Here is a 23,436-nt window from a genome sequence, read left to right as displayed (position 1 = left end):
TTATCATTTCATAAAGAACAATAATATAAAACGTCCAATGAAGTAATGTATTTGCATGATAATATTAAAATGTAGTATATTTTATAAATGTATAGCTCGATACGAAATGTTCTAATCTGCCTTACGATTCGATTCAATGTAAACAAGGTGATGAATATTCTCGACCTCCAGAAGTCTGTAATTTACTCCTCATACGTTTGAGGTCGAAAGGTTCAGCTGGACAATAGGCGATTAATCCCTGGCAGAGGCACGGCTACATCTGTTTGCCAAAACGTCCAGATCGGCTCTGTGACTCGACAAATTTCCTATTGAATGGGTACAGGGGTCCCTTTACCTGGGCCTAATTGACCATCACCTAGTGCCGAGGTTAAGAACGTGCGGAGTATACCTCAGCTTCCCTAGACGTCTTTACTGATTGGAGAAGGGAAAAATTTGCATTTTCCAATATATTATCAAGTGAATAAAACTGAGAATAAAAATAAAATGTTTGTTACCTGATGGAAATGGAGACTGCCTGGAAGAAGGTAAGAAAATAGAACTTGGAAGTGAAGTGTGGTCTGCGGAACAGGACCTGAAATAGAGACCAATAAAACAATAATCAGAACTGTCAACAATCTTCACCAATCAACACAATAATACAAAATGTTAATGTCGTAATGTGCGTGACATTAACTGCGAAACAGTCTATAATCGGAATGCAGCATTGTGAGTTGAACAATCAGAAAATATTATGGCATACCTTCTCTGAAGTCTTATTCTTCTCACACTTTCAACTCTATTTTTTTTCGTTCCTTTCCACAGCCTTTCTACATAGGGGCGGATAATTGAGAACCGTATTCTTACAAGTATATGGACAGCCTCTAGCAATACGACGGGTATTGTTAAACCTGCAGAGCGCAGACATTTCTGGATCGTGTACGAATAAAATACACTATAAGGTTTGTTTCGTTAACTCTTCGTAGCAAAGATATGTTCTCCTTTTGAAACCATTGTAGCAGACAGCTACCTCCATAGACCACAGGGCTTTTAGAGAATCTGACAGCCGCTCAGCAGGTCAAGAACATTTCCGCATTTGTGGCATTCTAAAGTTCAATATTGTGGCCCATTACTCGACCGTAATTTGAGCCATCTGAATCCAGTATCATAAACTGAAGCTTGATTTTAGTATTACGTTTGAATATATATCTAAGTTTTCCAAGTGTATTATTGTTTTAACGTTCTCCGACTAAAATGTTGAATTCATTTCTTATCCCCATCGTTTTTACAACGTACGCCTGGGTAATATTTAAGAATTCAGTCCGTTCCGCAAAGAAAACAACACGCCACCACTACACAGATTAACTGTTAATGTTTACACTGAGAATTACGAAAAATACATAAATGTAAAATGCAGTATTTATTGATTGTTTAAGTAGGTGGGACACATGGGGTTTGAGGTGTTCATTCTTACGGTAAGAAAAGTGTCTGCATATCATCGCTAAAGGGGGACGCTTGTGCAGAAGATGGCGACGGACTCCACAGCTGTTGTGGGAACTCGGACAGAACCCGAAGTCAGTGCTGTCACGGGACTTTCGCTCCCGAGTTCTGGTCTAGGGGCGGGACCCTACACGTTGCTGCATCTAATATAAACATCACCGAGTCTTTGTTTTGTGTAAATAAACAAATCCATACTTATTCTTTATTCTTTTACCGTTCACTGGCGTGAAACCTTGACTCAAATATGTTGAGCAAACTCAAATTAACGCTTCATCAGTGTTGTCGCGTGTTGTAAACGCCGTTATATCAGATAACAGAGTTTGATCCGTACCACGTGCTGTGTGCGCCCTTCTCCTCACAGAGGTCACCTCCATCATCATGAAGGCCAGCCGTAATGAAACACCTTCCTCGTAATCACAAGCGAAAGAAAAACAGACTTAAGAATATGTACATCACGCTTACTGCTTTTTCAAATTTATGACTGTATTTCAAAAATTTTACGTTGGTTTCTCAACACGAAAATTCAAATGCATTCCGTTGCTGAAATTAATAACAATGTATTTGAGATCTTTTAGACTCATCCCCCAAGGACAAAATAAGTTTAACAGGATAACAAATTTGTTCTTGGGTTGTAATGTCATGTAGACACGGAGATAGATACATATGCTTCAAGAAACATGTCTCCAAATTCCAAGCTGAAAGGCATGGAAATTGTCTTTAATTGAATGATAAAAATAATTACACCGTATTCTGGATAACGTACTTTAGAGTGGCTTCCCAAGAGACACAACAAATACCATAAGCAATTTTCGATAGCCTTATATATAAATTTGTGATAAAAATTATGAAAGAATAATGTATTAGCGAAATAATATAGCAAGAAATTGTAACAAAGATGATACGTCATTCGACAAAATTTAAATTATAAATTACCTCATTCAAATCATATTTAAAAATTCAACCCCCCTCCCCCCAGAAAAGAAAGTAACGCTTCCCCGTTACTTGGTTAATGTTGTTTAAGAAAATAATTGCTGTTTATTCTGGGGATGATACAAAAAAATCACCGTGGAAAAATGGAGAGGTAGTGAATATTGCAGCATGTGGTACATGCAAGCCTTTGTACCGCTGTGCCATGTCACTGGCTTCCTAAGTGAACGCATTCCAAAAGGTTTTCCTTAATAAAATTCTTGCTACGGCCAGTGTAGTCACACCAGCGACCCATAGCAGCCTCCTCGATATGGTCATCCCAAAAATATTACGTTACCTCTGCAGATCACAAAATACACTACCAATTGGTCACTTCAGCTTTCTCAGATCCAACTATTTTCCTGGAAGTTTCAATTTGAAACATTTGTAATTGATATTGTCACTCACCATGATATATAACCATACAGAACTGGCAAATATATTCTAATTACAACATAAAAACGTAAAATAAAATGGGTTTGGTGAGATTTTAGGCTCTCACGGCGACGAGAATCAACATGGATATCCTGTAAGTTGTTTCGCCGTGTTGTCACGGAGACAGCAAGCATCTCCGAAACGTCAATAAGCTTCTACCAGAATATACGGCCCAACAACCCATCTTCAAAACAGATCTAAGATTTAGGTTACTGAATGTAATTTACGTTGTGGAGAAGATAAACATTCCAATTTTATAGCAACATTGGTTTAATTAGATGTTACAAAATCTTTTATTTTTGAAATTCAAGCAATTTTTTAAATTCAATTTGACAGACGCCAGGAGGAGGATACTTTTCAATTAAATTTCTATTGCAGGAAATAAGTTTTGTTTACACTCTTTTTAGTTTTATTAAACATACTTCTACAAAATGCTTTCATATGTCAAATTCAAATTTAAGTGGTTTATCATGTTACACAATATGCGTTATATTCCTGCCTTAGACCGACCATTTACATTCAATGTAACTCGTGGAAACTACGCAACTCTTGATTACCACGCCTAATTAAGCCTGTATTTGCGCAACGGAGTTCACTCTTTGTATTAAACCACACATCAAAGGAACCAGTAGCATAACAATGAGATATAATTGTAATTACCATATTGGGTTATTACTGAATACTTTTTTGTTGTTGTTGCTTCCTTTCACCATACATGACGTCACGCTTTCGCTATCCTGTAATTCATCTTAAATTATGAGCATATGTCATAGTAATTACACGGCAGAAGCCATGTTGAATCTTCAGTAACTATTAATACAAGAAGCCTAGAACATCTTTGGAGTCGTGTGGTTCAACATTTCATCAAATCCGGGTGTAGCCGGGTTTGATTCTCGGACCGGTGATTTATATCCTGACTCAAACAACATTCCATTTGTTCACTTTAGTGTCCTGAAATAAATCCTGGGATAGCAGCCGTATTTCAAAGTGAAGTATAATTTCTTTATTTCTTTCATTTATCTGACTGATGTTCATTTTTATTTCCTTTGTTATGTTTATTAAACTATTTAATTCATCTCTTTTATTTCATATGAAAATCCCTCCTTCCAATTTTGTGAGACTGATTATTGTGTCACTTAATTGTGGTTTCTCTCATTAAATCTTACTCATAATATTTCTTAGGTTCTTGCATGTTTATTAAATTTTAATACTTTCTCTAAATACAATATTAACATGCAAAGCAATGGACGAATACATCTCCGCGTGACTTTCAAAAACACAAATCTTAGTTTATAAAAAAAGAGAAGAGTCACTGAAGATATCTTAAAAGCAGATTAAACACGTACAGTGACGGGAACAGGGGCGGAGGCAGTGATAGCTGTATCACGCCAAACGGCACTCACGTAAAAAATTAAAGGGTAAAGGCGAAGCTCCCCTCGTACGTAATCACTAAGCTATGAAATAGTGTAAGGGAAGACGAGATAAAGCTCTGGTCAGTATCGGATTCTGATCGCATCATTTCCGAGGAAGTATCCTTCTAGGGACGAGTCCAGACGCGGCGTGGATATGGCGTTTTATACTGAAGTATGATTTACAAGTTCTTCTGAGAAATTACTGGCACCATTAACTAAACTCTATGGTGCAGGGAGAAGGTAACAGTGGCTGAGCTGTCAAAATTGTTTTGCCTTTTACGCGACACCTCAATCATTAACGTGTTCACAATACATTACCATTAGCCGCATCACACGCTATCTGTCGAATATTAATTCCCCACCTACGCTTACGTCAACAGAGCGGTCTCATCTCTTCAGATTTTCAGACTTAAATTTTGTATATAATTTTCATATCTTCTGCGGTCTTCTGGGTTATGACGCTGTGTAGCCCTGTAGGTATAGGTCGCGCGAGTAGTGGTGGCACCTAAATACGCGATGTTTAAGCCGAGGGAGGGGAGTTGAGTAGTAGTGGGGGTCGCACAGCCTCAGCTGCGGTGACGCACCGATCTAAGCACAACTAGAGCTACAAGCCAACCGAAGCCGACACCCCTCTAGCTCGTGCTTCGGACTGGTCCATCTCATACGTCCAAAATAAGTCCTTTGCGCAAGTGTCAGCACTTCTCGCTCGGCCTCTAGTCATCACATAGCCCCCATCTTCAGCATAGAAAAGAATCTTGCTTTCGTGTGATAGTCCACGTTTTACATCCATATAAACCAACAGATAAAATTATAGCTCTATATTCCGAATCAGGTTTCAATTTTGCCACCAGACTATCAAGTAAAGACAGGACGTTTCATTATGTTTTAATTGCTCGCCGTTCTGTGACTTCAGAGACTAGTGTTAGGTTAAATAAACCTGATGTCCGCAGCTAGTCCTCGGTGAGCGGGTGGTCTCGCATCGTTAAGACTTATTGAACCGGTAACAAGGAAAACAACTGGCAAGGAACATCTGACCACAGAAGCGAGTAACTGATTAAATAACAAGCCAAATAATGACATTACCAAAGTATGGAAGGAAGAAATATGCAGAGGAAGACAGAAGAAAATAAAAGAAGAAATGAATACAGAAAGAAGAAAGAAGGAAAGTACGAGCATAGGAAAACAGAGAATCGAAGTAGGGAGAAAAGGAAAGGATAATAAAAGAGATAGAAGTATATAAATAAACTGATTCGGAGAGGGGAGGGAGAACAAGAGAGAATAGAAGAAATACAAATACAAATACAAGAAAGAAAGATACAACTAAAGAAGAAAAAAAACATAAATGTAATGATGATGAGGAGAGAAAAATAAGTGAAAAACATAAGGATTAAAGAGGAAAGGAACTGCAGTAAAAAACCAATTATACCCATTAAGGGAACTGAGAAAAAAGAAACAGAAGAATTTAAAATGACCAAGGCATTTTATCCCCAAAGTCAGTTTCTCTTGACATTTGCAGCTCAATCTAAACATCCGCTTATTATTAGTATTCTGTTTGATTTCTTGTAATAACTCACGGACAACCGTCAAGTTTAACGGACAGTTAAGATAAAAGCTGCATGTGGTCTTTAGGAGGCGATTGTTAACAGACAGATAAGCATCTGTGCTGTCAGGTTTATCCATTGCACACGATGAAATCAAAAATACATCCCGCCGGCCTGACCCGACCTCTAGGGATAAGGGAATAACACGCAGTGTTGCCACATAAATAGCCTGATTTCCCAAGCGAGCTGTATTGGACGTGGTCTCATGCCCCGTTACTTTATTTCACTAGACAAGGAAGCATAATAAAATTACGGACGTGCAACCAGTAAAGCTTTCGCGATTATCCTCAGTATCTCCAGAGTATTGTTGTACTAATTTATTAGGTACGACAGTCCCCTCCCCCTAATTCCGTTGAAATTCACATCTTAATATTATGTTCAGATCTTGTTCGGCGTCTTCTAGGTGTACGTCGTCCATGAGTTAAAGAAATAGGGTAAGTGCGGACTGAATTCGTCTGGATAAAAATAAGATCCAACAGCGGGCTCTTATGAAGGCGATAATCTTCTCTCGACAACATAAAAAGGTGGGGAGTAGACCGACTGTTAAGTTTTTCGGCAAGTCTCCTCCATGTTGTTTTCCTGTTATATATAGCATACATTGCGATGCATTTATGTCAGCTTAAATCTGAGTGCTGTCTAAAATTATTTTTCGTGCCTCAGGGTGCGTGCCCTTGGTCTAGAACAGCGTAGTTCAACTGGCAGCGTTGTCACATCCGGCTAGAGACCAGAGGCCAGTATAATACACAAGTGAAGACAGCGAACGGAGCCGCTCGCGGGCGCTCCATCGTGTTGCCGGTTTTTTCGCGAATCCCTTTGAGTGTTACATTACAAGTCAGTCAGTCAGTCAGTCAGTCGAGCGGCGTCGTAACGAGCATTCACGAGTTCTTTAGATAAGAGTAGCGTATTAAATGGAACAAGGATAACACAACCTCCACGTCCGACATATTAAATGAAATGAATGGAGCACACACGAGCACAGTCGAGCCGAGCGTTCAAAACGAGCATTCGATGCGCCTCACCAGTTGTGGTGTAATGTAACATGCTCGCCGCGAATGTTACATTACGAGTAAATGTTACAAATCAGTCGCCACCTTAAGAGGTGCTGGCTGGATGCTGAGTAAGGAAAGAAGAATACGTGAAGTGCACTCCACAATGTGAAAACGGAGGACAGACGACAGAACAACAAACAAAGCAGACGCCACCCCTCGTTCTCCTGTGTTTCCACACAAAGAAACTTGATTTTAAAAGCGGGTGGCGGAGGCTTGCGGAAACAATGCCTCTGAAGGACGCGCTGTTTACCTAGCCCTTTCCCCTTACACAACAAAGTTGCACGTCGGAACACGCGGGTGGATTTAGGGACAAAACTTGAGTGAAACTGAACCAAATCATTAGCGTTTATACGCGGATTCTAATTCCAGTTACTAACACGACTTTTAACAAATAAACAATATTTTCCAGAAGAAGTCTTGTTTTGATAAGCGCGTATTTCCAAAAAACATGTTCTCAGTATTCAGAAAGAAAATAACTAAGCATCTGTGACATTCGATAGAAAAGTTTTAGAATGAAACTGATCCGTATTAAAATATTCCGTCTCCAAATTAATAATTGACGTGCAGTGCCCTGGATTTCGATAACGCGATATTCGACGTACTGGAACTAACTGTTCTCCTGCAGGTCACGTTAATAATATTCATACTTTTAACTCTTATGACAGTCGATATATCTCGTTTCTCATTGGTCGCAGAAATCGCAGTTCTCATTCAAGCTTACGCTAAATAAACAAATATCCCAAGGTTTATTAAGGCTTCGACCGGGATGTTCTTTTGTTAAATCTTATGTGGTACCGCCTGATTCGACTTCTAATGGTTAAGTGAAGTGTTTTCTTCGCGGTACGGTCTGGATTCGTAAATATTATGAAGACGAGCTTCGGCTTCAGAAGGGTTAACCAGCTGATTTTCGTAATGGTGAGGTGTAGTGTTTTCTTCGCGGTACGGTCTGCATTCGTAAATAATATTCAGACGATCTTCGGCTTCAAAGGGTTAAAGTCTGTCACAAGATGCGTACTGAAACTGTGTCTTTCTGTGGATGTTGCTGGATTTTAACAGATATGATGTTTCAACACACGTTCGAATGAGTTTCTTTAAATCTCATAAAATAAAGAATATCTAGACATAAGAATAAACCGTGGAGAAAATAAAAAAAAATGACAAATAATCCGAAATTGAAATTAAAAATGATGGTATCTGCAGGCCTGGAATGGCCCATAGCAAAATCACCAGTTACTACCCACGTAATCTTCAGAAGACCAAACACGGAAAGCGTCGAGTTTCCGTGGATTTACAGGCCAACGCACTTACAGCAGACGACAGAAGTAGAATGACGAGGTATTCTGTGATATGCAGAGAAGATCGCGAGACGCCGCCTCGACGCGGAATTTTAATTCAACGAAGAGAAGACAATTTCTTTCCAGTTAATAAATGTATAAGAAATGGAAGCTTATTGTCCCCTTGGGGTGTGAGTTCAGGTCTCGTACACATATAAAACAAACATAACGTAACGTTATAGCATTTCAATGCCTAGTTTTTTAAGTAGGCCACGAGATCGTAAGATAGAAAATTCTGAACTGCGTGGCAGCAAGAATTATATCTGCTGTCGTTTTCTGCGGCGGTCTACGGGGAGGAATGTGTATTATTATTATTAATATTATTAAAAAGAGTACCCCTTCAAAAGATGACAGTCGCTCAGTTGATAAAGAAATTTCCTGCCATCTGCGAAACCTATCCTGAGCCAAATAAACGCAGTCTATATGAATCCTATTTTTAAGACACAATTTTATATTATCATCGCATCTACGACTTGGTCCACCAAGTGTTCTCTTCCCTTCAGGTTCTTCCTTCTGAAACTTTGCACATACAATGGGGTCTCCTATGGGTGAGGGTACATTTTACGTCTATCGCATCGTACTTGTTTTATTATTATTGTCACTTCTAATTATTAGCAGGACAAGAAAGATCGATCTTATAAAAACTCAATTTTCTTTTCTTTATATTCGACGCCTTCGCCCCCTGATTGATTACGTAACAAGAAGACAAGCATGACATCTACAGGCCACAATTTAAAAACCACTGGTGGCTGTCAATCATAACGCCTGGAGCGCAGTGATACAGCACTACACATTTTTAACCTTCTTGAATTAGAAACTCATCTGACTTACATTTAAAAATACAGCACGTACCTCAAATAAAACACTAATCATACTAATTACGTTATATTCGTAAATGCTTTTTCGGTAAGTAATCGCTGTTTACGCTGAGAATCACGGGAAATACAAAATTCGGTTCGTGATTGGAATCGCGGCTTTGGTTCCTTCCTTTAATTACCACAGCGCCTCTGGACGCCACGTGTCAGACACGCCTGGTCGCCGATTCATCGCAGCAAAACCACCAGCTCGATTCACAATGGATTCACGCCGATGACCCAGCTGAAACCTCTTAACGTTAATTCATTTGCCTTTAAATTTCCATTCTTCTTTCTTTAACTTTCCTCTCTCCGTGTTTGTAGAGACAGCGTTACGTTTATATCTTACTGAAAAATACTTTTAACCCTGTAAAGTCCAGTGGTAACTATATGTACCACTTAATTTAACAATCAGGAACGCTACAATTTGTATTTATGGATTTCGTATGACTCTCACAATAAACATCGATTACTTCCTTAAACAGCGTTAACCAGTTGATATTTCTAATGGTGAGGTGTCGTGTTTTCTTCGCGGTACGGACCGAATTACTAAATAACATTTAAACAAGTTTCGGTCTTCAAGGGACAAAACGTGAGTTACGAAGCAACTGAAACGGTCGTCGTTATAATGTTTTTGTTTCTTGGTTTATTTAAAGACGCTGCTTCAACTGTATTTGCTAAATGCCGTCTGGCGGCTAGCCTACGTGTCACGATGACGAAACGTTTTCTCACCAGACGCTCAACGCGACAATAAAAGTTTCCTGGCTAAATAACAGAATAAACCTTCACAGGCCAGTGGTAACTATGTATACCACCTGCTTTAAAACTCATAATCATATGAGTTTACTGCATAACGCTGTTAACAAGCTTAATTTGAAATCCTTGTCCAGATTAATCGCTTATGCTGTAGACGTTTTAACATAGATGCCTACATGTCAGAGGGCAATACTGTCTCCATCTTTAGGGTTGAGTTGGTGACTGAGCTCATAAGCCGTGCTACACTATCGCACTGGGCGAACTTGGAGGAGCTATCGATCCATGAAAATCTTACCCCAGAGAAAGAACAATACTCCAAACGCACAACACAACAAGCCAGAAAAATCGTAATCCCAGGCAGTGCACTTGATTACCGCCAGAGGCCAATCCAGTCGCGTCCTGCCCCGACTGAAAGCTATGTGATCAGATATTTGATTTATAGGCAGCTTTCAGATTACGTCACAAAGAGGTGTATCCCGTTCTGGAAGAAACCACACCCCACAGCAACAACGGCCTAAGTACGTGACCGTCTCCTGGGCTGTCGCGCAGTGTAGTCTGACAGAAAAGGACAGACGTTTCGGAGGTGTTCGCTGCCTCCATCATGAGGACGATGAGTGATGATCGAGCTAGTAAGCATCCCTGAAACGTCGGTCTTTTTCTACCGCAAGACACCCCAGAAGACAGTCATCTTCATGTTGAATTCTCTCACGAGCAATGACCCAAGTCCAGAGAGAGAGGATGGAACGTGATCGCTTTTTATAAAAGTTGATGAACGAGGCCAAATATTAGAATACACATTGGGGGGGGGGCACTGAGGGAAATATTCGGACCTAAGGGAGGTGGAGGGCATTATATATTAAAAACTTCGTAGTTTGTAATATTCGCTAAATATTATTCTCCTGATCTGGATGTGATGTAGAAATCTTGTTGAAGTGTCGGCCTAGAAATACGTAGGCTCCTGACTATGTAATTGTCTCACTTCCTTTATCTTGGGTTCAAACACTCTCAGTCTACATTCCTCTGTTTAAAATGCAAATCGAAAATCATCCAGGAGACACAAATTAGTGCTTACACAACGATTCGAGTCCGAACTGCGGAAACACAACCTTGGATGCGAGAGTGTAACAATTTTAAAGACAATTCAACCAGCCCAGGAACTGGTTCGTTTAAGGAAATCGTAAATCTCGATTAACACACCCCCAAATTAACCTGACTCGGACACTCATTACAAACGTCTCTCACTGACTTCGTTAATTACGTTTCAAGTACTTAAAATTCCTACTAAATCTTAATAGTGTGGAGTACATCCAACATAATCTGTAAACGACTGTTTCAATTCTTGAGAATTTCAGTATATGGTTTAAAAAAATATTTGGAAAATAAAATGATTAGGTATATTTGATAGATCCTGATTTTCAAGAAATTGTAACGAATTAAAATTAATTTTCTCTCTAATGTGACAATTAATGCGTAGATTTTCTTTTTCTCTGATGACAAAATACGGTGACATTTTCAAAATAATACGAACCAAGGATAATGAGAACACAAATAATTTCGCATACTGGACCTTGAACCCACATATTAATATTACATGTACATAGAACTTTCCAAAGGGCAGAAACGTCATATGAATTTGTACTTCGGTAGTTAATAATAATAATAATAATAATAATAATATTCTCCATGGAAATAAGGAACCGTTAGTTAATAACGTTCTAAGAAACGATTTAAATTCACAGCTAACAGAAATTTGCTTTAAAATTCATACTTTGTACAAGTAAGATTCCTGTACGAGAACTCAGAGACCAGCTTATAACAATATATATATATATATATATATATATATATATATATATGCTGGATTGTGATTCCGTCTTCAGATTGAATCACGTAAGCCAGATGCTTCAGTTTTATAATTTTATCATTTAGGCAATGCACACAGAGTTTAAAAGAACAAGGCATCACCGTCAGAAATCTTCAGACTTCGACGGCCATTTCAAATTATATCCTTCTGGTTACAACAGACTACATAATCCACTTTTGTTCTCACGCTGAACATTGTGACGGAGAAAAAATACAATGACAAAAGAAAAACAGTAACATTTACAATTTTTATCCGTTTTATAAACATTACCAAGAGGAATGATAATAATAATAATAATAATACAAACTCACCCTGGAGGTTGTTGGAGGTAACGACCTGCAGACTGGAGGATAATTCATGAGCCCAATCCGCGGAGTCTCCTCCCATCCTGGCCTCTGCAAAACGCACGTACGGGCGTGTTATTACAAGATCTGAATACGTCAAGATGACTTATCGACGGCTTTTTCGTCTTGTGTGGATTGTCTAAGTATTTTCCTATGTAATTCAAAATAGTCTCTCCCCTCAATCGGACAACTGACGATAACACACATCAATTATGACATCATTCGACTCTCCACACACGTTTATTCATTTACATAAGTAAGGTTTCTGGCTGTGGTTCTTAGTACAAATAAATATCAAGAATTATTAAGCATGATGACACGTCAGTGTCTATTTTAATTCTGAAAGCTAACAGTAAAATAATAGGTCATAGACTTAATATTTAATATATCAGAAGGTTGTGACTTCGTTCCTGAAGCTGATTTCAGCATAAAGATAATTACCAAACCCTTTGAAACCAGAGCTCATCTAACTAATACTTAAGGAATCAGGCCGTACCGCGAAGAAAACACGACACTTCACCATTACAAAGTGCAACCTTTTAAAGAAATAATCTGTGTTTATTTTGACAATCTTTTAGGTACACGATGTGGACAAAATACGGAGTTTAGTGAGCTTGTGGTACATATAGTTACCACTGTGCTTTAAAGAATGTGAAAATCGGTGTTGTATTTAACTGAGTCCAAGGATCGTCTTTTTTTTTTAAAGCGGTTAATATTTAAAGGAACTGTTTGGTGAGGTTCGGCAACATGGCACAACTGAATGCTGTCCTGAGATTATAAACAAAGTACCAACATCATAATTCTATCCCTGGCGGACACCGTATTAATCGCGGGGGACTAAACCTCGAGAAAGGAGCCCTCAGAAGCGTCCGGCCCTTCTCAACATTTAGGGAAATAAAGTAAAACATGTCGCACACTGCTCCTTTTGAATGAGGGTTCCTTGTTTGAAACTAGACGGAAGAAAATCCACACTAAAAATTCTGAAGTTTCAACGTCTAACGCAAATGATACACCTCGACTAACAAGGGATCATAACTGCACCAACGCTTCCCACTTATCTGAAAAAACAAACCTCATTTCACGCGAAACGAAGCAAAGAGTACAAGACGGCCCATATCTAAACTTTCTGTGGAATTACTGGGCCCCCTACTGAAACAAATCAACAAATGCTCACGTAAAACAAGTGATTTTGGTGTAGCGCAATCCCGATCTGAAATACGTTCAGTCCGGTCCGCACGATGCGCGTATGTTGAAATCTGGCAACGCTGAAGAAGGTCTTGGCAGGTGCTGGTTAAAAGACTGAATCCTACGGGACGTATCTTTCTATTCCACTGAGGAAAAGAGAATCCCCTGAAAGAACTGAAAGCAAGAGAGAGAAAGGGGGAGGACCTTTGGGGGGACAACAAGGGGCAGTAAGCTCCAAAAGCAGCGATGGTCATTCGTGCTCTTTGAGGAACAGAATCTAAAGCTCTTCAGCTGAAATTCAGGCCACTGAATATACACACACAAATATTTATCAGTTCGATTACGTAACGCGATATTCAGACGCACTGAGCAAAGAAGTTCGTAAACTAGACTTCTTCTTGACTGACAGAGCTCCCCCCCCCCCGCATATTCATCCTGTAGATGGCAACCGAAATTCTTTCCGAAACGTCGCCATCTACCAACAAATTCGGACGGAGAACATCAAAATCGACATCTTCACAGCCTAGAATCTCATGAGACGTTTTCTTTGCTACAGGGGCTGCATTTCAAAATATTATTCAGACGAGTTTTGGCTCCAGTGATATTCTTGCAGAAACAATTAATTCCACGTTCAAACAGCATGAATACAATGCAGAGGGGACGATTATGGACAACCCTGAACCACTGCATCAATGTGACAACGCAGATAGGAGTTATTTCTGTTCACACAAATTTTGCAATCGTGAACAGAATTACATTATTATTTTTCATTATTACATATACTGTTAAAGTGGTGATATATATATATATACATATATATATATACATATATATATATATATATATATATATATGGATATATAGATTGCTAAACAAAACAAAAAATTAAAAATCAAGTTGCCATATTGTAAAGCGGCCCCACAAATAAAGCCATAGAAACACTTCTTAGCTAATTCTTTCTTTCTACTGTAAATAAATCTCCTCCAAATATTTCCACAATATCTTCCCAGTTTCTTATTTTCAAGTCCCGGTTTGCGTATTCAATAGCAGATGAATCCCATAGTGATGGTCCATGTTTGAAAGAAGTAGAAAAACACACAGACGACAATGGACTGGCCTCATGTCGTGTGATGTTGATTCGGCCTTCGCCGTGGCAGCGTTGCCAAGTTGGAGGCGCTGCAAGACGGATGCCAGATGCGATATATGTATATGACTACCAAATTAATAAATAATACACTTGAGTTTGGCCGAGATGCTCGCAGCTGCGCCATGGCCTCCCGTTGGTACCCTAGCGCGATACCACGCTTAACCCTTTGAAGCCGAAGATCGTCTGAATATTATTTACGAATCCAGACCGTACCGCGAAGAAAACACTTCACTTAACCATTAGAAGTCGAATCAGGCGGTACCACATAAGATTTAACAAAAGAACATCCCGGTCAAAGCCTTAATACGCACAGCAAGTTCTCTCAAAGGGAATGGTTAGGTTGGTCGTGCCGAAATCTCACCTGAAATGTTGCTCGTCTACAGAGACCGTCTAGTAATGATTGTACACAAAATTTCAGCTGCTGATGCGAAAAAATTACTCAAAGTTGGTACGTATATTTAAAATTCGCTCCGCCGCGCATGCGCGAGACATCAGCGCGCCATCGAACCGGCACATTGCAACGGAGCTCGAGGAGAAAGGTTGAAGGCAGGTCTGTTTTGACGTGTCTATTCGTATACCCAACCGAGGACTGAGCCCTGGGATGATTGTTCCTTTTATTTCTATGATTATTTACCATTAAGACACCGTATCGAAAAGTTAGTATGGCTCGATTAACGAAATTAACCTCAAAACAATTTAAATCTCTATGCAATTAAATATCTTTAAAAAAATTATAACCCCCCCCCCCCCCCATGTTGCCTGTTTCCCTGACTGACCACTTGACAAATGACAGTCGGTCTGGATAATCACAACTTCCGCGACGTAAAATCAAGCAACGCGGTTGTTCTCAACCAGATAGAACAAGGAATAAGCAACTTTTTCTTCCTTAACACACAGATTACAAGTGAGGCCCCCCCCCCCCCACGCCCCGCACTCCAGGAGTGACCTACTTACCGCACGTGCATTCACTGCAGAGCCAAGAATAGCTCAGGGCCATTGACAGCGTTGCAAATGTTTCGTTTTGCTACGTCAGTCAAACCTCGAAACTCGACTACAAACTTCACTGTACTGGGCTGCTAGACGGTTATTATCATGACATTTATAGTTTTTAACGTTTATAAAATCACGCTATACACTCGACAGAAACTGTAACGCTGGTGTGTAACTTATTCAAACGCCGATAACTCGACACCTACGTAAGATAGAGAAAATAAACCTATAAGTAAATTAAGGGCTTTTTCTACATGATGTTTACTTTATTCTATAAATTGTTGAAATAATTACCCAAAACACGTAATAACTATACCCTCGTTCCTTAAATTCAACCGCTTGCCACGTCTAAAGCGTAAGAGTTAGATCTGGACATATTGCGAGTAAAATACGTAAATAAACACGAGCTTTTCAAATTTGCAAACAGATTTCAGCTAACTCTCACGGTTTAGGAGTTTTGGCCCATTTATTTCGTGACAAAGAACGGTTCTAGTGAGTGCGTTGGCAACACTTAGATCAGCTGTCGGCGGATGACGTCACGTATAGATACGATGTAAAGGTATACATTAGAATTTTATTTCAGTACAAATATACCTTATACAGTTAAACGTTCTTCAACGTTAAATAGGGAACCGTGGTTCCACTTTCAATTTTTTATAATGCTCACGTGCCAGTCTGCCCTCTCTTAACTGACGGTATAAAATCATTGCAAATATTGGTATTAAAATATTTGTAATACGTTACACGCAACAATTACTGAAAGATTACTCGTGTTACAGCCGCATGAAATGTGTTTCGAAAACTTCGTTAATGACTCTGTGGAAAGAAAACTACTGAGTAATATCAGACCGTGTTTGCATCAGCAGCTTAAAGTAAACTTTTAGTACACTTCAGTAGCGTTTCAACATATCTTGCTGTCCTTCTGCTAGGGGGAGTTATTCTGAATAGTCACGAACAAAATTTAAGACAGCCATTTTTGTACCTTCATTGTAGTAAAATTGGTCTGCCATAAGAATCAGACCTTTGCCCTTCGTTTAAAATCACTGAATTTGATTTCAAAACACATAGGTAATTGCAAATTACTCTCATAATATACGGAAAATATAATGCGTTTGGCTCTCTGGCTTTTATTTTGATAGTCTTGGTGTGCACGACACAAGGCGAATTAACACACATCACATTCTACTTAAAAATAAGTTCCTACCTTTGTTTTGCATTCTGCTCCAATGTCACTGGTTAACAGGTTTACTAGAAAAGTGGGTCCAGCTTACAGCCACAAATACACACGCTTAATTCTATTATTAAGTAACTGCACATAATATCAAACATTCGGGTAATAGAAGTATTGCCATCACACATCCACCAACAAGCGTATCACACAAAACTTATTCCAAGGCGAGCACTTTATAGGTCGTGGTACGTACGTACAACCTGACCTTGCGTTCTCTACTAACAGCCAACAACAAATCTGCAACCACTTCGTTCTCTCTAGCAGTGCATGATGGGTAATCGCGTGGTTCTTCGAGTTGCCATACCACGGCATAGTTGGCGCTAGCGTACGGTGAAACTAAATTAAGACGTGTTTGCTATTCGTCTTAGGTCACGTACTTCACCTGCAGGGGAGCTGTATGGAAATCCTAACATATTCCTTGTGAAAGTGTCCTAAATGCACCAGTTTCGGAAATTAATGACGAGGAATCTTTCTCCAAAGGGTACAAATTGGGTTGGTTTATCTTCAATCTGTATGTTACTAAACATAGGGGCGATATCGTTACATTAACAACTTTAACGTTCATATTTCTGCTCTCTGACATTCGCTGTTGTGGGCTTGTTGCCCATTTCATAGCCCTTTTTTTGGAAAGGACACCCCCTCCAGAACCATCAGCCTGCCACCACTGGCTGGATGAGAAAGAATTAACAGCAAAGTCCTCACACCTGTGCTGACATGGGGACTTCCACCACGACTTGATCTCATAAAATAATTCAGAGGGGTTACTCTACCAGAAATCACCTTACAATTACAAACCTGATGAAAAAGTGACTTGCCATGCGAATAACTGCCCATCGTCCCCCACTATGTACCACGCACGTGGAGATATGGCTACACGGCTTCGAGAGAAAAAGAAATATTTCCATATGATGTCAGAGCATAGTGAATTTTAGTTAAGTCATAATGGCAAAGTTGTGAATGGGGTATGATTCCATTTCTTTCTTAACCTCCGCAATGGAATTGGGCCAAGTCACCATTTTGATACTTTACCCCTGTGAGGAGAGTTAACGGAACCCAATGGAGAGGAGACTGGTAGGCTCCGTAGCACATCTGGACACGACAATAAAGTGAAAACTCAACTCTCAAGTCGGTCGCTTTACTGACTAAACAAACTCAAATATGAACAAAAAATAAACTGACATGTTGTCTAAAATGAAGAAATTCTGATAATACCAAAATATTTTCACAAATATGACTGAATCTTAGAATCTGTTGGTTGAAACATCGCTTGTCGGATGGCTGCTACCTGTCGCACAGCTTACAAATGAAATCTTTCCAATGTTTGGTTCGTGGTCTCCTGAATATGCATCTTCTACTTCATTTTCCACGACGCTGTTCATCAGAGAAGACCTTAACTTTCGCCTGACACTTGGGGTCCTGCATCATGACAATTGCCCTGCTGTCCGAACACCTTCGGCCACAAAACTAATACTGAAATTGGACCATCCGCCAGATTTGGCCCACTGCGACTTCTGGCTACTCCTGAAACCGAAGACCACTTTGAAGTGCCACGGATTTTCAGACAATGCCAACATTCAGGGTGACCATCCTGAAGAGAATTCAAGAAATATGAGTTCCGCAAATGCTTCGAGAAGAGGAAACGCTGATTCGCGAAGCGTGCTGACGTGATGTGCGAGATGACAACTCAAAGGTGAGAGCAACCATTAGTGTGCAAGTAATCAAATAGTTTTTTATGGGGACATTCTGGGACCTCAGCTGTCACGTCTCGTACGACAGGCAGCAACATGTGATAAAACTACCGGCATGTTACGTATTTCAGACGGTGTTGAAGGTTTAAAATGGATTCTACGAGAAAAGTGCTTGAAAGACTGTACAATCGCCTTTTGACGATGAACGTAGCTGGCACACTTGCAATACAGAGGAGGTAGGAGCTGCACAACACTGAAAGACTCGAGGATATCTGCTGGATTATTGGCAGTTGCTTTGCTTGCGGCATGGGTGCTAGTGCATATCCACACTAAACTGGACAGCTGTATCTCTAGCTCCTGGCTTTCTCGACACAGATTCTCTCCTTTCTGGAAAAAGACACCATTTTCTGAATGGGAGAGAACATAATGGAAACATGGTTGAGTTACCTGCGCAATTAACAGGTGTTTTCGGCTATTCTAACACTTCTAAAAATTGCAATAATCCCGGTAATTCTTGAAATATATCACCACTAAAGGAAATCCTATGTTCACCTTTTTGATATTTTGCCCACAACTCACCAATGTGTTATTGCGCTGTGTAGTCTGGTCGATGTTAACCAACGTTTCAGAGGTCATACTGCCTCCGTCATCAGGGCGATGAATATGCGAATAGGGTGTGAGGAGCTGGATTTATACGCTGGGAAGTGAAAGGTGTAGCCTGCCCCGAGCCAATGGGAGCAGGCATGGGAGTGGACCAATGGTAGCACGTGGGCGAGAGTGGGAGAGGGAGAGAAAGTAGAGAGAGAAAGGTGAGTTTGGTTGTATGGATAAGGGCCCTGAGAAGGGCCCAGAAGACGGATATCTTCATACTCACCGCTGTGAGAACCTCAAGTCTTACACCAATACCATATTTACACAAACACTTCACACAGATTTTTTTTTAATCACTTTACTAGGCATCTGAACTCGGCTCAGTCCAGTATGGCTTGGTTTATGCAAAAGGATGGCAAAGCAGGTTTTCTCTGTTTGAAAACACTTCTGCGGAGTCTTACAGTCAATCCTGTTATGATGTACTGTGGATTAGGTTAGGTTAGGTTAGGTGAAAATAATAGCTTACACTCAAGGATCTTAAGTAAGCTAACTCAAAATCATAAGAAAGTTGTACTCGTAACAAAAAAACAGCTTCAGTTTATTGAAAAACTTCAGAAGAGAGAATCAGCCAAAGATTATAGGGGTAGGGACTGAGTAATTACATCCATGAAGTGACCCTCTCAGAACTATTGCCTATGAAAATTACAACAAAACAGGATTATGGGAAAAACAGTGTTGAATGAATCCAGTGATGTCTTTTCCCCTTCATTAGCCCAGATAATTGGATGTTTACTGTATACTATCAAGTTAATAGTCATACGAAGCAGAATACCCTGAGTTCCTGATCCAGGTCGTCTACTTCACTGCCAGTTGCCTTCTCTGGAATTTCCCCTTCACCCTTTTCCATGCTCTCGGGTCGACTTGTAATATAGAACACGCTTGCTCCCACAAAATTGCCACCAACATGTGTACGGACTCCTTGCAGATTTACCCCAGCTGCACACCAAATCTGCCAGAAAAAATTATATCATCTCAGAATTAATAAACACGACATACAAACTATTTCCAAACTGCAGGAAATGCGACATACAAAGTACACTCAGAATTTTACACAGTGGGAACAAAATCATGACTCCCAAGTGACCAACTGATGTGAAAAGAAATAAACAGGAGACACTTATTCTAAAGTTTGTCGCGCTGTTTCAACACTCAGTAACTGCCTCCAAATCCTAAAAATTAGGTAAGATTAAATACGATGTTCCAGAAATAACTTACTTTAAAACATATAAGATATTGTAGGTGCATCATATTGTGATTTATTAAATAGTATTAAAAATATATTAAAATTGGCCGTCAATCACAATATAAGATAATTAAAAGATTAAAATATCATTTTACGTTCCGTATCGAGTACTCGATTTACATGTGGAACATTTACGACATGTTTCGGCTATATATAGCCGTCATCAGGTGTTATGTTATAAACTTTTTAACTGAATTACTGATAAAAAAAAATGAAAACTAAAAATCATTAAAAATCAGTAATTCAGTTAAAAAGTTTATAACATAACACCTGATGATGGCTATATATAGCCGAAACATGTCGTAAATGTTCCACATGTAAATCGAGTACTCGATACGGAACGTAAAATGATATTTTAATCTTTTAATTATCTTATATTGTGATTGACGGCCAATTTTAATATATTTTTAATACTATTTACTTTAAAACCATGAATTTATATCAAGTAGCTGATGAGACATTTGAGTTGTACTATATTAAACAAAAGGGGCCTGGGCATTTAAGAAAGTACTGCATCGTCGTGCCACGTCTCGTATTTTAACTTCCAAGCAGTGGCATTAATCAAGATATGAACAAGTAACAGACTGTAAGACTACAAAAAATGTGTGAAATGAATGATACAGTGGTATGGACACAGGTATAAACGTACAATACAGTACTTCTGAAAAAAGCGAGACCTTAAAAGATTAATTGACTAGACGGAGATAACATGTGTGGTCTGTGCAACCGAACTCGCAGATCCTGGAAATTCCAACCGTACGCTTGTAGCCGTCCGTCATCCTTAAGAACACGGGCTCTCACCTGTCTGTACCGTTCTCGTCTCTCAGTTGCACGGCGAGCGGCGAGCTTCTCTGCAGATCTGGTATCCGTAGATAATAAGACTTATATTTTCTCAAAGTACTCCACGGACGCAATAATTTAGTTACTTGGTCACCAACTTCGGGTTATAAAGAAGGGAGGTAATTTCTTTCCTAGCAAATGACGCTTCTCAAGGACTCCACTTCATTGAGTTTGTTATGGAGGTACGCAAAATCATAACAACCATTAACCTATTCGAAGACACTAGCACTTCTGGACATATGGAACAAACACTCCTACATCTTTGGTATGTTTTATTTTAGATTTACTTTTATTTTATTTTTATTTATATTTTATTGTTACTTTCTAACTATAATTTATATATTTTGCATTTTATTCTCTAAATTCTTTTATAAATTCTTTCAAATTCTTTAGTGTTTCTTTCAATCTTCTACTTACAGACCGATATGTACATCTAATAAAATTTAAGAAAAGACAACACCTTCGCCCAAAAATGGAAAAACAAACGTAATCAAAACATCACCAAATGGAATCATATTTGAGTTTTAAGTTTGTAGATATTTTACACCTGATGATGGTTTTATAAAAACCGAAACATGTTGTGTAAATGTTCCGAAATGTAAATCGATCAATCGATATGGAACATCAATGATATTTTATTATCTTAATTATAAGAAATTTTAAATATTGTGATAAGACGGATTAAAATAAATAATCATTAACCTGAAGTCCTGCATCCTGCACACTGTGTAAATGTTCAAAACTGAATTTTACTGTTCCTGTATATGAATAACATGATTCAGCTTAAGAAAGACAGGAGAATGGATATGAAGATTTGACAGTGCCACAGTTTGTATGGCACTTTCCTCCGCTGTCAAAATCACAGCAACTATGCCAGGTTATATGATTCTCAATATAAATGTAATCAGTCCTTTACAGACAGACAGAGGACTTCTAAATATACATATCTAGAATATGTAAGATACAAAGTGCTCCCAATCTGTTTTGCTGGGTTTTCGGACCTCGTCCGTCGTCTGACGTAAAAGTACACAGTGTTCTGGGAACTCATCTGTCCTCGTCTTCAGGTGTGGTGATAGGGACGGGCACATACTCTGTGGGGTCCGTCAGAATGAGCAAACCTCAATCACTAGACAAGGCCCCAAAAACTCAACAATCCAGATTGTATTACACCATTGTCAGAACCCTTCAGAATAGAAATGCTCACAGTTCGCCATCCATGAAGTCAAGACCACGTTTGCGATCATTTAGCGAGCGCTTCCTCGTGGTGGGCTCACAAGGTGCGTAGGTGCACTGTAGCGCACATTAACATAAGGCTGAAGTTTTCATTGAGGTCCTTCTGTTGCGCTGAACAAGTTGCTACAACTGAAAACAAACACAATTATCAGTCACTGTAAATTTTATTAACATTTGAAAAGAAAAATTCACTTTCACTTCTTCACAGACGTCGGCATCCCACAAACACTAAAAGATGCAAGACAGGCTTCAGGTTGTGTCAGTCCGAGGAACGTGCAATGCTGTACGTACTGACTGATGCCTGAAGCACAAAGAAATGCATGACTCACTTTTCAGAATCATAGGGAGGTGGAAAATGCAAACACACACACACACTAAAGTGCTTGAATTAGCGGTGGAGACAGAGCTCCATACATTCATAACTCTGGCAGCAATTGGAGGTGTCTGGTTCCGACTGCTTTGTATGCACACTAATTACTGCTTCCGAGATGCAATCTCTGTTTGGAGGAAGGGGAAACTTTATTAAAATACTGAATATTAAAACAAAGAAAAATGCTTAACAAATTTAACATAATTCTCTTTCAAAGAAAAATTAACAATTATTTATTTTAATCCGTCTTATCACAATATTTAAAATTTCTTATAATTAAGATAATAAAATATCATTGATGTTCTTGATGTGTAAATGTTCCGAAATGTAAATCGATCAATCGATATGGAACATCAATGATATTTTATTATCTTAATTATAAGAAATTTTAAATATTGTGATAAGACGGATGAAAATAAATAATTTTTAGAATATTCACAATATGACGCAATTACACTATCTTATGAAAGAAAAATTAGTTAAATGCAAATGATAACACACCAGAATACTGAATTTATCAAGTGTCAAGACATGCACATTTCCTGTCTCGCCCTCACACAAACAAACTTCTGAAATAAAATAATTATATGGTATATATGGAGCTCCAAAACAGACAAAACATGCAAAGGTGAAAACCTCAAATCTTATGTAAAAACCTTTAACTCTCAGCATATCCATAAGTCATCTAACCAAAAAAAAATAAGATTATCCTCCGCAGCACACAGAATATAAATCACACTTACAATTTCCATATGTGGTATCATTCA

At 39.0% G+C, this 23,436-nt stretch overlaps 1 protein-coding gene and 1 pseudogene across 3 annotated transcripts in view; both read right to left on the bottom strand.

Annotated features, from left to right (window-relative positions):
• The window catches only part of LOC147871589 (dynactin subunit 1-like), a 235,193-nt gene extending 218,191 nt beyond the window's left edge, over window positions 1-17,002 (bottom strand). The window contains exons 1-2 of one of the 2 annotated variants that reach the window (XM_087360510.1): window positions 16,618-17,002; window positions 495-571 (exon numbers count right to left, since the gene is read on the bottom strand). The gene's annotated coding sequence lies outside the window, so the exon portion shown is untranslated. Of the gene's footprint in view, window positions 1-494; window positions 572-12,058; window positions 12,122-16,617 lie in introns of those variants that run through there. The other variant, XM_087360509.1, reaches the window with a different exon arrangement.
• A 2,498-nt stretch (window positions 17,003-19,500) lies between these two features.
• The window catches only part of LOC147871588 (DNA polymerase alpha catalytic subunit-like), a 24,347-nt pseudogene continuing 20,411 nt past the window's right edge, over window positions 19,501-23,436 (bottom strand). The window contains exon 5 of the transcript XR_015538531.1: window positions 19,501-19,932. The product of XR_015538531.1 is annotated as a DNA polymerase alpha catalytic subunit-like (transcript). The remainder of the gene's footprint in view (window positions 19,933-23,436) is intronic.

The sequence above is a fragment of the Zootermopsis nevadensis genome, unplaced genomic scaffold (genome assembly GCF_977971745.1).
Source record: "Zootermopsis nevadensis isolate Lab colony 2312 unplaced genomic scaffold, Znev_1.0 Znev_ptg000045l, whole genome shotgun sequence".
Taxonomy (NCBI): Eukaryota; Metazoa; Arthropoda; class Insecta; order Blattodea; family Termopsidae; genus Zootermopsis; species Zootermopsis nevadensis.
This window is presented reverse-complemented; position numbering and strand designations above follow the sequence as displayed.